The sequence below is a fragment of the Arachis hypogaea genome, chromosome 4 (genome assembly GCF_003086295.3).
Source record: "Arachis hypogaea cultivar Tifrunner chromosome 4, arahy.Tifrunner.gnm2.J5K5, whole genome shotgun sequence".
In the NCBI taxonomy this organism is placed as follows: Eukaryota; Viridiplantae; Streptophyta; class Magnoliopsida; order Fabales; family Fabaceae; genus Arachis; species Arachis hypogaea.
Genome location: NC_092039.1, coordinates 113,150,392 through 113,163,350, shown reverse-complemented (window position 1 = coordinate 113,163,350; position 12,959 = coordinate 113,150,392). Strand labels below are relative to the sequence as shown.

Sequence of the window (12,959 nt, the reverse complement as noted above, 5' to 3'; positions counted from 1 at the left end):
TAGGTGACGCTTTTCTTTGTGAAGAGTTACGGTTTTGAGTGAAAAGTGTAGCTTTAGGATGTGTGGTTTAGATTTTGCCACATCTTTAAATCTTTAAATCTGTACAGATTTAGATCTGTACCATATAATTCTCTCAAATATGAATAGTAATTAGGAAATGATCCGTTGTTATTTATAGCTCGATTTTTACCGTGTATTATGAGTTATAATTTGATTTTATTTATTTTTATTTTAAATTTATCTTAATAATTATATTATTTTGATTTAATAATTAACAATTATAATATTAATTTTATTAATTAATTTTATGCCTATAAAAACACTTATTTTTTTATTTTAAAACAGATCACATGATAAATTCTATTTTATGTCTAATATTTTATATTCATAAAATTATTATATACCTTTTAAATACATACTAGAGATTTGGAGTGTCTTTTATAAGTACTTACCTCTTTGTGTTCTTTTTGTTGAAGTATATATCCTTTAGAGATAAAGAGACAAATCTAATTTCTTTTAAGACGAGATATATCTCAAAAGTTCATTCACACAAGAACAATTTTTACTCCCCCCAAGTTCATAAAACTTGAATTCATTCAAATTTTTGAACCAATTTCAACAATCTTATTTAAGATTTTATTTAATATCTCTTATCAAATTTTAATCTATCGTAACTTTTTATAAAGTATGTACTTTATACATTCGAATTGTTTCACTTTTAAGTATCATAATATTCCCAGTCCTCCAGAATTTCCATAAAAGCTCCAGTTTTTTAGATGGAGCTACAAATAGGAGGATGGGAAGGTACGACTAATTTCACTGTGGCACCCCTAGACGATTTCAAGGTCGTCTTAGGGATAGGATCGAGTTCTTGGATACCAAACCAAAGCCGTCCCTACGCCATATTTAGGCACCTTAGGCATCATGGATGAAGGAAGACCAGGCATGATTCCAAGTCTTAATGTGAAGACTAGTGTTCCCACTTTATCCGCCTTGTGCTAGATGAATTGCAGGTCAAGATTTCTTATAAAAAATCTGTAATCTCTAGTACCGGGGTAGCTAAGTTTGCCAAGAGGTTTCGAGTGAAAGGTCTGTCAAAGGACCTTTCTCCAGTATCGGTTAAAAACCTACTGAACTGGTTTCATCCTTACGGCTTGATGGGAATTGCGGATAAGTAGAAATTGACCACTTGTCGTGTGGGTGGAGTGGGTTGGTCAACTGCTCACATCTCATAATCTATCAATGAACCAATCCGAAAACAAACTCGACTTTTAACTAATTCGAGTACAAACTTGCCTATCAATTTTGCTAATTTTTTCAAAACTCTCTACGTATACAAGTAAAATTATATATTTTATTCACACATACTTTTGTATTTATATTTTATGTAACTAATATTTACTAATTTATTAGTTATATTCAAACCTCAATATATGTTTTATACTTTGAATAATTCTTACAATTAGTATACTTTCTCTCTCTCTCTCTCTCTTTATCTCTCTCTCTCTATTTTTATCTATATTTTTGTAAGACAATACTCATCGTTTCTTATTTCTGTTACTAAAGATCATTGATTCTTTTGTTTTATTTTGAAAAAAAATCCTATATTAGGATACAAAACTATTTATTTACAATAATGACATATAACAATCATATTAATTGAATTTTTATTTTATCATGTATTATATTCTTATTACTTGATAATTTCATTTATACAATTAGATGACAGTAATGAGTTTAAATCTTAAAATTGGATTCCATAAAAAATCAATTATATATAACTATTATACTATTCATTTCATGCTATTAAATTTTATGTTACTATTTGTTTAATGCAAAAATATATATTAAGCAAAAAATAGTTACAAACATACAAATTTATTATTTTTGCACAAAGAATATATCTCATAGATAAACAAAATTTATTATATATTAAATGACTAATTATTTTATTTTTTTATTAATAAATTAATACAAATTCTACAAAACAAAATTATAATTATTTGTTTATATTTTTATTGTATCAATAAATATAAATTTATTATCGTATCAAAATAAACATCTATTTATATTTGTAATTATAATCAAAATAACATTCTTATTAACTTTAAATTAGACTCTTAATTTTAAAACAAAAAAATAATTTAATAACTAATAAAATTAAAAATTTTAACGTAAACATTTAATTTAATTATAAATATAAATAATTATCTAATTTTTTAATTCAAATTAATTGTTTAAAAAATTAACTTTTGTTCTTAATATGATTTGAAGGTACCAAGAATCTAAATCAAACACTTAGAGAGCTAATAGAAGGTTCAGAGAAAAGAGAGAGAAGTGGAGAAGAGAGAAAGAAATGAATCTGTGAATTGCATTGTAAAATTGAAAAGTAGTTACTACTGTAGCAGTGAATATTGCTACTTATAGTCAAAGAGTCTCTAAAATTTTTTAGCCATTAACTAATTCCAACTCAACAACTGGCTGCCTAACCAACTATGTTAACACCATGCTAACTGTGTTTACTTGACTCAACTAAAGGTAATTATTATTGGAACTTAAGCATGCCTAATATCATCTCTACTTTCTTCTTTTTCTTATCTTGCCCTGCTTTGATCATCATGTATCATCATCTCTAGTTGTTTTGCTCTGCTGTTTTTGCTGATTATTGCTTCTGACCTCTTTGCCTTTTGTTTCTTCAGCTACACTGTCTAATTTCTCAATACTCAGTTTGGTTCTAAAGTGCAGAAAGTTGTCAGAAGACACAGTCTTTATTAGAATATCAGCCACCTGCATGGTTTCTGATATGTGACTTACTCTAATTAATATCTTTGCTATTCACAAGATCCCTGACAAAATGAAAGTCTATCTCAAAGTATTTGGACTTTGAATGTAGGATTGGGTTGGCAGCAAGTAGGATTGCACTTAAATTGTCTCAGTAGACCATAGGTTCCTTTTTTAGTGAAAATTGTAGCTCACACATTAAATTTTTCACCCAAATTAGCTCAGCTACAAGGTCTGCCATACTTCTATATGCAGCCTCCATGCTTGATCTTGCTACTGCTGTTTGCTTTCTTCAAGCTTGGAAAATTAGATTTGAACCAAGAAATACACAGTACCCGCTTGTTGACTTCCTATCATCAGGGTTCCCAGCCCAATCTGAGTCACTGTAGGTTGTGACTTTCATAGAGTTAGCCTTCTTCAAACACAATCCATGTCTTATTGTACCACTGAGGTACCTGAGTATTCTCTTTATCATTCTCCAATGAGTATTTAGAGGAGCTTGTACAAATTGTGACATCTTGTGTACACTGTATGAAATTTTAAGTCTGGTCACTGTTAGATATTGTAAGCTGCCAATAACTGAACTATACAACTGAGGGTCATTAAAGCTAGAATCACCATGGGCTAATAGCTTCATGGTGGACGAAATTGTGATCATCAATGTTGTACTCTTTGTTTTTGTATGGAATTTATTTCATGATAATGGCTCTTTGCTATGTGTGGACACAACTCCGTTCAACTAACCAGCAAGTGTACTGGGTCGTCCAAGTAATAAACCTTACGTGAGTAAGGGTCGATTCCACAGAGATTGTTGGTATGAAGCAAGCTATGGTCATCTTGTAAATCTCAGTCAGGCGGATAGTAATTGATTATGGATTTTTGAAAATTAATAATAAATAATAAACATAAAATAAAGATAAAGTTACTCATGTATTTCCATGGTGGAAATTTCAGATAGGTGTATGGAGATGCTGTGCTCCTCCTGAATCTCTGCTTTCCTACTGCTTCATCCGATCCTTCTCACTCCTTTCCATGGCAAGCTGTATGTAAGGCATCACCGTTGTCAATGGCTACATCCCATTCTCTCAGTGAAAAAGGTCCAAATGCTCTGTCACAGTATGGCTAATCATCTGTCGGTTCTCAATCAGGTTGGAATAGAATCCCTTGATTCTTTTGCGTCTGTCACTAACGCCCAGCCTTCAGGAGTTTGAAACTCGTCACAGTCATTCAATCCCAGAATCCTACTCGGAATACCACAGACAAGGTTAGACTTTCCGGATTCCCATGAATGCCGCCATCAATTCTAGCTTATACCACGAAGATTTTGATTAAGAAATCCAAGAGATATGCGCCCGGTCTAAGGTAGAACGGAAGTGGTTGTCAATCACGCGCGTTCATAGGTGAGAATGATGATGAGTGTCACGGATCATCACATTCATCAAGTTGAAGTGCAACGAATATCTTAGAATAGGAATAAATCGAATTGGATAGAAAATAGTAGTAATTACATTGAAACTTGAGGTACAGCAGAACTCCACACCCTTAATCTATGGTGTGTAGAAACTCCACCGTTGAAAATACATAAGTGAAAGGTTCAGGCATGACCGAATGGCCAGCCCCCCCAAAACGTGATCAATAGTCTCCTCAGATGAATAATAAAATAAAACTGAGACCAAAAGATGTCTAATACAATAGTAAATTATCCTATTTATACTAGACTAGCTACTAGGGTTTACAGGAGTAAGTAATTGATGCATAAATCCACTTCTGGGGCCCACTTGGTGTGTGTTTGGGCTGAGCTTGATCTATTCACGAGCTGAGGCTTCTTTTGAAGTTGAACGCCAAGTTGTGACGTGTTTTGGGCGTTCAACTCCGGGTCGTGACGTGTTTCTGGCGTTTTACTCCAGACAGCAACATTGAACTGGCGTTGAGCGCCAGTTTACGTCGTCAATTCCCAAATAAAGTATGAACTATTATATATTGCTGGAAAGTTCTGGATGTCTACTTTCTAACCCCGTTGAGAGCGCACCATTTGAAGTTCTGTAGCTCCAGAAAATCCATTTTGAGTGCAGGGAGGTCAGATTCCAACAGCATCAGCAGTCCTTTGTCAGCCTCCTATCAGAGTTTTGCTCAAGTCCCTCAATTTCAGCCAGAAATTACCTGAAATCACAGAAAAATACACAAACTCATAGTAAAGTCCAGAAATGTAAATTTAACATAAAAACTAATGAAAACATCCCTAAAAGTAGCTTGAACTTACTAAAAACTACCTAAAAACAATGCCAAAAAGCGTATAAATTATCCGCTCATCACTTCACTGTTGAGGGTAGAGGGGTGTGACAGCTTGAGCAACCTTCCATGTTTGCTGTCTTCAACACCTTATTGATGTACTTCTGTTGAGAGAGAAGCAGTCCTCCATCACTTGTCTTAACTACCTAAATTTCAAGAAAGTAGTGAAGATTGTCCATGTCTTTGAGTGCAAATTTTTTATTCAGTTTTTCAATCACTTCTTGTACTTGTTTTTCAGACTCTTCTGTGATGATTATATCATCAACATACACCAACACAAAGGTCTTCGCTCCATTCATCACCCTTAGAAATATTGACACATCTGATTTGGTTGCCTTGAACCCGGTTTATGTCAATCCATTGGCAAGCTTGTGATACCACTCTCTAGGGGCTTGTTTTAATCCATAGAGGGCCTTGATTAATCTACAGACTAGTATGGAATTTCCTTTTTCATATTCCTTTGGCTGCTTCATATACACTTCTTCCGTCAAGTCTCCATGTAAAAAGGCATTGTTTACATCCAATTGCCTAATTGTCCGTGATTCAGCTAGGGCAATTGATAATAGAACTTTGATTGAAGTAGGCTTCATCACTGGGTTGTATGTCTCAGTGAAGTCAAACCCTGGTCTCTGTAAGTACCCTTGTGCTACTAGTCTTGCCTTATATTTTTGTAACGACCCATCAGAATTGTACTTAATTTTGAATACTGGTGCGCGAAATTGTGAACAATACTTTTTCACAACTCTCATAATCCCCGGTAATGGCTCCAAAAACGTGGTAGCTCAATACCATGGCATTACACAACTTCGCACAACTAACCAGCAAGTGCACTGGGTCGTCCAAGTAATAAACCTTACGCGAGTAAGGGTCGATCCCACGGAGATTGTTAGTATTGAAGCAAGCTATGGTCATCTTGTAAATCTTAGTCAGGCAAACTCAAATGGTAATGGTGATGAACGAAAATAACATAAAGGTAAAGATAGAGATACTTATGTAATTCATTGGTAGGAACTTCAGATAAGCGCATGAAGATGCCTTCCCTTCCGTCTCTCTGCTTTCCTACTGCTTTCATCCAATCCTTCTTACTCCTTTCCATGGCAAGCTTAAGCAAGGGTTTCACCGTTGTCAGTGGCTACCTCCCATCCTCTCAGTGAAAGCGATTTGCATATGCTCTGTCACAGCATAGCGAAATTCATCTGTCGGTTCTCAATCAGGCCGGAATAGAATCCAGTGATTCTTTTGCGTCTGTCACTAACGCCCCGCCCTCAGGAGTTTGAAGCACGTCACAGTCATTCAGTCATTGAATCCTACTCAGAATACCACAGACAAGGTTAGACCTTCCGGATTCTCTTGAATGCCGCCATCAGTTCTCGCCTATACCACGAAGACTCTGATCTCACGGAATGGTTGGCTCGTTTGTCAGGCGAGCACTCGGTTGTCAGGCGATCAACCATGCATCGTGCAATCAGGAATCCAAGAGATATTCACTATGGCCTTAGTTGCTTGTAGAACAAGAGTGGTTGTCAGTCACTTTGTTCATGGGTGAGAATGATGATGAGTGTCAATCATCACCTTCATCAAGTTGAAGAACAAGTGATATCTTGGAACAAGAACAAGCGGAATTGAATGGAAGAACAATAGTAATTGCATTAATACTCGAGGTACAGCAGAGCTCCACACCTTAATCTATGGTGTGTAGAAACTCCACCGTTGAAAATACATAAGCATAAGGTCTAGGCATGGCCGAATGGCCAGCCTCCCAATAATCTAAGAACACAATGTCCAAAGATGATCTAGAGATCTAAAGTGATCAAAAGATTTCTAATACAATAGTCAAAGGTCCTACTTATAGAAAACTAGTAGCCTAAGATGTACAGAAATGACATAAAAATCCACTTCCGGGCCCACTTGGTGTGTGCTTGGGCTGAGCAATGAAGCATTTTCGTGCAGAGACTCTTCTTGGAGTTAAACGCCAGCTTTAGTGCCAGTTTGGGCGTTTAACTCCCATTTGGGTGCCAGTTCCAGCGTTTAACGCTGGGATTTCTTGAGGTGACTTTGAACGCCGGTTTGGGCCATCAAATCTTGGGCAAAGTATGGACTATCATATATTGCTGGAAATCCCAGGATGTCTACTTTCCAACGCCGTTAAGAGCGCGCCAATTGGGCTTCTGTAGCTCCAGAAAATTCACTTCGAGTGCAGGGAGGTCAGAATCCAACAGCATCTGCAGTCCTTTTTGGTCTCTGAATCAGATTTTTGCTCAGGTCCCTCAATTTCAGCCAGAAAATACCTGAAATCACAGAAAAACACACAAACTCATAGTAAAGTCCAGAAAAGTGAATTTTAACTAAAAACTAATAAAAATATACTAAAAACTAACTAGATCATACCAAAAACATACTAAAAACAATGCCAAAAAGTATACAAATTATCCGCTCATCACAACACCAAACTTAAATTGTTGCTTGTCCCCAAGCAACTGAAAATCAAACAAGATAAAAAGAAGAGAATATGCAATGAATTCCAAAAATCTGTGAAGATCAGTATTAATTAGATGAGCGGGGCTTTTAACTTTTTGCCTCTGAATAGTTTTGGCATCTCACTCTATCCTTTGAAATTCAGAATGGTTGGCTTCTTTAGGAACTTAGAATCCAGATAGTGTTAATGATTCTCCTAGTAAAGTATGATGATTCTTGAACATAGCTATTTATTGAGTCTTGGCTGTGGCCCAAAGCACTCTGTCTTCCAGTATTACCACCGGATACATACATGCCACAGACACATAATTGGGTGAACCTTTTCAGATTGTGACTCAGCTTTGCTAAAGTCCCCAATTAGAGGTGTCCAGGGTTCTTAAGAACACTCTTATTTGCCTTGGATCACAACTCTTATTTCTCTCTTTTTTTTTCGTTTTTTTTTTTGAATGGAAATGCTTTTTCTTGCTTCAAGAATCATTTTTTTTTTATTTTTCAGATCCTCAGTAACATGTCTCCTTTTTCATCATTCTTTCAAGAGCCAACATTCATGAACCACAAATTCAAGATATATATGCACTGTTTAAGCATACATTCAGAGAACAAAAATATTGCCACCACATCAAAATAATTAAACTGTTATAAAATTCAAAATTCATGCAATTATTCCTTTTTCAATTAAGCACATTTTTATTCAAGAAAGGTGATGGATTCATAGGACATTCATAACTTTAAGGCATAGACACGAAGACACTAATGATCACAAGACACAAACATGGATAAACATAAGCACTAAAAATTCGAAAAACAGAAGAACAAAGAACAAGAAAATCAAAGAACGGGTCCACCTTAGTGATGGCGGCTCTTTCTTGCTCTTGAAGATCCTATGGAGTGCTTGAGCTCCTCAATGTCTCTTCCTTGTCTTTGTTGCTCCTCCCTCATGATTCTTTGATCTTCTCTAATTTCATGAAGGATGATGGAGTGTTCTTGATGCTCCACCCTTAGTTGTCCCATGTTGGAACTCAATTCTCCTAGGGAGGTGGTTAGTTGCTCCCAATAGTTTTGTGGAGGAAAATTCATCCCTTGAGGAATCTCAGGGATCTCATGATGAGTGGGATCTCTTGTGTACTCCATCCTTTTCTTGGTGATGGGCTTGTCCTCATCAATGGGGATGTCTCCCTCTATGTCAATTCCAACTGAATAACAGAGGTGATAGATGAGATGAGGAAAGGCTAACCTTGCCAAGGTGGAGGTCTTGTCCGCCACCTTATAGAGTTCTTGGGCTATAACCTCATGAACCTCTATTTCTTCTCCAATCATGATGCTATGGATCATGATAGCCCGGTCTATGGTAACTTCGGACCGGTTGCTAGTGGGAATGATTGAGCGTTGTATAAACTCTAACCATCCTCTAGCCACGGGCTTGAGGTCATGCCTTCTCAATTGGACCAGCTTTCCTCTTGAATCTCTCTTCCATTGGGCGCCTTCTTCACATATGACTGTGAGGACTTGGTCCAACCTTTGATCAAAGTTGACCCTTCTAGTGTAAGGATGCTCATCTCCTTGCATCATAGGCAAGTTGAACGCCACCCTCACCCTCTCCGGACTAAAATCCAAGTATTTCCCCCGAACCATAGTGAGATAATTCTTTGGATTTGGGTTCACACTTTGGTTATGGTTCTTGGTGATCCATGCATTGGCATAGAACTCTTGAACTATCAAGATTCCGACTTGTTGAATGGGGTTGGTAAGAACTTCCCAACCTCTTCTTTGAATCTCATGTCGGATCTCCGGATATTCACCCTTTTTGAGTGAAAAGGGGACCTCGGGGATCACCTTCTTCAAGGCCACAACTTCATAGAAGTGGTCTTGATGCACCCTTGAGAGGAATCTATCCATCTCCCATGACTCGGAGGTGGAAGCCTTTGCCTTCCCTTTCCTCTTTCTAGAGGTTTCTCCGGCCTTGGATGCCATAATGGTTATGGAAAAACGAAAAAGCAACGCTTTTACCACACCAAACTTAAAATGTTTGCTCGTCCTCGAGCAAAAGAAGAAAGAAGAGAGTAGAAGAAGAAGAAATGAGGAAGAGGGAGATGGTGGTGTATTCGGCCAAAGAGGGGGAGAAGTGGTGTTTAGGTTGTGTGAAAATGAAGGGTTGAAGAAGGGTATATATAGGAGAGAGGGGGGTAAATGGTTCGGCCATTATGGGTGGGTTTGGGAGGGAAAGTGGTTTGAATTTGAAGGGTGAGGTTGGTGGGGATTTATGAAGGATGGATGTGAGTGGTGAAGAGAAAGATGGGATTTGATAGGTGAAGGGTTTTTGGGGAAGAGGTGTTGAGGTGATTGGTGAATGGGGGAAGAAGAGAGAGAGTGATGGTAGGGTAGGTGGGGATCCTGTGGGGTCCACAGATCCTGTGGTGTCAAGGAAAAGGCATCCCTGCACCAAATGGCATCAAAATCCACGTTTTGAGCCATTTCTGGCGTTAAACGCCGGGCTGGTGCCCATTTCTTGGCGTTTAACGCCAGCATCTTGCCCTTTTCTGGCGTTTAACGCCAGTCTGGTGCCCCTTTCTGGCGTTAAACGCCCAGAATGGTGCCAGACTGGGCGTTAAACGCCCAACTGCTAAGCTTACTGGCGTTTAAACGCCATCAGCATCTTCCTCCAGGGTGTGCTGTTTTTCTTCCTGTTTTTCATTCTGTTTTTGCTTTTTTCATTGTTTTTGTGACTTCTTATGATCATCAACCTACAAAAAAGATAAAACAACAAAAGAAAATAGTTAACTATAAAACATTGGGTTGCCTCCCAACAAGCGCTTCTTTAATGTCAGTAGCTTGACAGAGGACTCTCATGGAGCCTCAGAAATGCTCAGAGCCGTGTTGGAACCTCCCAACACCAAACTTAGAGTTTGAGTGTGGGGGTTCAACACCAAACTTAGAGTTTGGTTGTGGCCTCCCAACACCAAACTTAGAGTTTGACTGTGGGGGTTCTGTTTGGCTCTGTTTTGAGAGAAGCTCTTCATGCTTCCTCTCCATGATGATAGAGGGATATCCTTGGGCCTTAAACACCAAGGATTCTTCATTCACTTGAATGATCAACTCTCCTCTATCAACATCAATCACAGCCCTTGCTGTGGCTAGGAAGGGTCTGCCAAGGATGAGGGATTCATCCATGCACTTCCCAGTCTCTAGGACTATGAAATCAGTAGGGATGTAGTGGTCTTCAACCTTTACCAAAACATCCTCCACAAGTCCATAGGCTTGTTTTCTTGAATTGTCTGCCATCTCTAGTGAGATTTTTGCAGCTTGCACCTCAAAGATCCCTAATTTCTCCATTACAGAGAGGGGCATGAGGTTTACACTTGACCCTAAGTCACACAAGGCCTTCTTGAAGGTCATGGTGCCTATGGTGCAAGGTATAGAAAACTTCCCAGGATCTTGCCTCTTTTGAGGCAGTTTCTGCCTAGACAAGTCATTCAGTTTTTTGGTGAGCAAAGGGGATTCATCTTCCCAAGTCTCATTTCCAAATAACTTGTCATTCAACTTCATGATTGCTCCAAGGTATTTGGCAACTTGCTCTTCAGTGACATACTCATCCTCTTCAGAGGAAGAATACTCATCAGAGCTCATGAATGGCAGAAGTAAGTCCAATGGAATCTCTATGGTCTCAGTTTGAGCCTCAGATTCCCAAGGTTCCTCATTGGGGAACTCATTGGAGGCCAGTGGACGTCCAGTGAGGTCTTCCTCAGTGGCGTTCACTGCCTCTTCTTCCTCCCAGGATTCGGCCAAGTTGATGGCTTTGCACTCTCCTTTTGGATTTTCTTCTGTATTGCTTGGGAGAGTACTAGGAGGGAGTTCAGTAATTTTCTTGCTCAGCTGACCCACTTGTCCTTCCAAGTTCCTAATGGAGGACCTTGTTTCAGTCATGAAACTTTGAGTGGTCTTGATCAGATCAGAGACCATAGTTGCTAAGTCAGAGGTATTCTGCTTAGAACTCTCTGTCTGTTGCTGAGATGATGATGGAAAAGGCTTGCTATTGCTAAACCTGTTTCTTCTACCATTATTGTTATTGAAACCTTGTTGAGGTCTCTGTTGATCCTTCCATGAAAGATTTGGATGGTTCCTCCATGAAGGATTGTAGGTGTTTCCATAGGGTTCTCCCATGTAATTCACCTCTTCTATTGAAGGGTTCTCAGGATCATAAGCTTCTTCCTCAGATGAAGCTTCCTTAGTACTGCTTGGTGCATTTTGCATTCCAGACAGACTTTGAGAAATCATATTGACTTGTTGAGTCAATATTTTGTTCTGAGCCAATATGGCATTCAGAGTGTCAATCTCAAGAACTCCTTTCTTCTGACTAGTCCCATTGTTCACAGGATTTCTTTCAGAAGTATACATGAATTGGTTATTTGCAACCATTTCAATCAGTTCTTGAGCCTCAGTAGGCGTCTTCTTCAGATGAAGAGATCCTCCAGAAGAGCTATCCAAGGACATCTTGGACAGTTCAGAGAGACCATCATAGAAAATACCTATGATGCTCCATTCAGAAAGCATGTCAGTGGGACACTTTCTGATCAATTGTTTGTATCTTTCCCAAGCTTCATAGAGGGATTCTCCTTCCTTCTGTCTGAAGGTTTGGACTTCCACTCTGAGCTTACTCAATTTTTGAGGTGGAAAGAACTTTGCCAAGAAGGCATTGACTAGCTTTTCCCAAGAGTCCAGGCTTTCTTTAGGTTGAGAGTCCAACCATGTTCTAGCTCTGTCTCTTACAGCAAAGGGGAATAGCATCAGTCTGTAGACCTCAGGGTCAACCCCATTAGTCTTGACTGTGTCACAGATTTGCAAGAACTCAGCTAAAAACTGATGAGGATCTTCCAATGGAAGTCCATGGAACTTGCAATTCTGTTGCATTAGAGAAACTAATTGAGGCTTAAGCTCAAAGTTGTTTGCTCCAATGGCAGGGATAGAGATGCTTCTCCCATAGAAGTCGGGAGTAGGTGCAGTAAAGTCACCTAGCACCTTCCTTGCATTGTTGGCATTGTTGTTGTTTTCGGCTGCCATTTGTTCTTCTTCCTTGAAGAATTCGTTTAGGTCCTCTACAAAGAGTTGTGCCTTAGCTTCTTTTAGCTTTCGTTTCAAGGTCCTTTCAGGTTCAGGATCAGCTTCAACAAGAATGCCTTTGTCCTTGTTCCTGCTCATATGAAAGAGAAGAGAACAAGAAAATATGGAATCCTCTATGTCACAGTATAGAGATTCCTTGAGGTGTCAGAGGAAGAAAAATGGAAGACAGAGGTAGAAAATTCGAACTTATCAAAGAAGATGGAGTTCGAATTTTGCATTAAGGAATAGTGTTAGTCCATAAATAGAAGGATGTGAGAAGAAGGGAAGTAATTTTTGAAAATTTAAGTAAAAGATTTTGA

General features: G+C 38.4%; 1 non-coding gene across 1 annotated transcript; it reads left to right on the top strand.

Annotated features, from left to right (window-relative positions):
- The first annotated feature begins 12,091 nt into the window (after nt 1-12,091).
- LOC112798789 (small nucleolar RNA R71) lies at nt 12,092-12,195 on the top strand. The gene has a single exon (XR_003200386.1). It is a non-coding gene; the product is annotated as a small nucleolar RNA R71 (small nucleolar RNA).
- Nucleotides 12,196-12,959: the final 764 nt, after the last annotated feature.